We start from the raw sequence: 2,875 nt of genomic DNA on the forward strand, positions 1-2,875 counted from the left end.
AAATAATGTTAATTCAGTAGAACTGCCTTAAACACAGTACTTTCATACCTGAAATAAAACTTCATTGATTTCTTCTAACTCAAAACAGTCCTGAATTCTCGGTTTTCTCCAAACTGTTTTACCGCTGTGGTCAGTGTAGCACTTGACCTGCGGCCTCCCCAGAGCATTTTTTAGCTCTGGTTTACCTGGACCTTGAGAGGATCTGTATTGCTGTCATGTGTTCTGTTGACTGTGGACATGCACATCAATAGAGCCGTAGAGGAGCCCCAGTGGAACCTGCCGCTTGGCATCACACTGTCCCCAGTGTGCACACGGGTGCTGTGTTTAGGAGCGTGGTGGTGGGAGGGGCGTGGGCTGGGACTAAGGCCAGGGGTAGCTGCACTTGGAAGAATGGTCAGTGTGGTGCCTTTTGCTCTGCTAAAGCCGGTGCACATCACTGTCTGCTGGCAGCACCTCATCCAGGTCATTCAGCAGACGTTCACTGTATTCAGACCATAGGAACTCACTCACCTGCACAAGTAGAAAAATCTAATTTATAGTTTGTAACAGATGGGGCTGTCAGTGAACTTGGATGGAAACACACACACACACCATTCACATGTAATGGTGACAAATGGTCTATATATCCTAACACATTTTAGGGGGAAACCCCCCCAAATTTTACACACCATTAGACAGAAGCATACTTAGGGTTAGGGTTAGGGTTAGGGTTAGGGATCAGATCTTCTCCAGGTGGCGCTACTCAGTCCTCACGTCCCAATAATCATTAGAACTAAAATTATTTTCCCCATAAAATAATTCTATTCAAACAAATTTGCTCATTCATATGAGAAAATTTGGCTCTAAAGATGGTTACTCAGTCCTCACGTCCCAATAATCATTAGAACTAAAATTATTTTCCCCACAAAATAATTCTATTCAAACAAATTTGCTCATTCATATGAGAAAATTTGGCTCTAAAGATGGTTTATCCATCAACACTTTTCAGTGAGTTAAGAAATTTGTGAAATAAATTTAAAAAAAAGAGGTTAATGACTACAGAAAGATTTTAAAATGTCTTTTACTACATGAGTGCCGATTTAGCATGGATCTTTGGTAGATATATATTTTTTTCTGACCTGGATCTTTGAATCTTTGACCTGCATATATCCTTTTCTTATCCTGACACAGTTTCTGATGGAGCTCAGAAATATACATGAATTGAAGATTTGAGTGAAAGTCAGTCTTGGAACATGGCTTATTTCACATGAGGTAGGTTCAAGGAAGATGCTAATCAGGGTTTCATTCTTACAGAAATGTACAGATGAGTGGATAATTTATGTAAGGAACTCTGCTAAATGCTTCAGACTTATTATTTTATTTTTATAACAATAATTGTATAAGCAAAAGTGAACTTCATTAGTATTTTTTAAATATCAATATAATTTGGGGGAGAGGGAATGGAACACTGGGGCTGGTAGGCAGGCTCTGCTGCAGCAGCCCAGGTGTGACCGTCAAATGATACCCTTGCCAATGGAAAGAAAACAATCTTGACATACGAACTTCATTCTCCTGTTTGTAAACTGAAGCCTTCTCATCTGACTCCCTTTTTCTGAGAGGCAAGTCTACATTTCCTGACTCACATGCACAGACATATTTGTTAGAAGCATAACAGTGGTTCAGAGCATCTTCAGTGGTTTTGTTTAAACAACAGTGACACAATATAGACATGGAAGGATGCTGAATATTTCAGGGTGATTCTGATAGAATTTTCTTTCATTTGCGTAGTTAGAAAAGAGTCATCTTGACTGAGCTAAGGATGAGATGGTTGTTTTGATATTTAATCATAAATTGTTTCAAATATTCTACCTTGAAAGAATAGCTAACGTGAGACATCTTCCAAAAGTTCATAAAAAGATTCATATTATCTTTTAATTTTATTTTCCCACAAACTTTTTGAAGTACCCTTATTAAGCAAATGACTTATTTTTTAAAAAAAATGAAGTAAAACAAACAAGAGAAACCTTTTTTTCTTTTTTTTTTTTGTGACCGGTAAGGGGATCGCAATCCTTGGCTTGGTGTCGCCCGCACCACACTCAGCCAGTGAGCGCACTGGCCATCCCTATATAGGATCTGAACCTGCTGCCTCGGCACTCCCAGCGCTGCTGCACTCCCAGTGCTGCACTCTCCCGAGTGAGCCACAGGGTCGGCCCAGGAAACCTTTTCTTTAACAGACATTTTTCCAGCTTTATTGTGGTATATTTGAAAAGCAAAAATTGTGTATATTTAAGGTAAAAAATGTAATTTTGATGTACATATATGATGTGAAATGATAACCATTATCATGCTAATTAATGTATCCATCCATCAGATCCTTCTATTTTTTATAGTTACCTTTATCTTTTGGGTGTATGGTGAGAACATTTAAGACCTACTCTCTTAGCAAATGCAACTGTACAATACAGTCTCATTAACTGTAGTCACCATGCTGCTCTTTAGATCTCCAGATGTCATTCATCCCTCATAACTGAATCTTTGTAACCTTGACCGATATCTCCCCATTTCCCCCAGCCCCCCAGACCCTAGTAACCACTTCTACTCTCCGCTTCTGTGAGTTTGACTTTGATTCCATGTGTAAGTGAGATCATACAGTATTTGTGTTTTTGTGCCTGGCTTACATTTGTCCATTCATCTGTCAATAGACACTTAGGTTAATTCCATATCTTTGTTATTGTTAATAATGTTGCAATAAGTGTATGAATGTAGAGATCTCTTTGAGATACTAATTTCATTTTCTTTGGATATGTACCCCGAACTGGAATTGCTCGCTCATATGGTAATTCTATTTTTAATTTTTTGAGGAAGCTCCATACTGTTTACTATAATGGCTGTACTA

The sequence above is a fragment of the Galeopterus variegatus genome, unplaced genomic scaffold, assembly GCF_000696425.1.
Source record: "Galeopterus variegatus unplaced genomic scaffold, G_variegatus-3.0.2 Scaffold5249, whole genome shotgun sequence".
Lineage (NCBI taxonomy): Eukaryota > Metazoa > Chordata > Mammalia > Dermoptera > Cynocephalidae > Galeopterus > Galeopterus variegatus.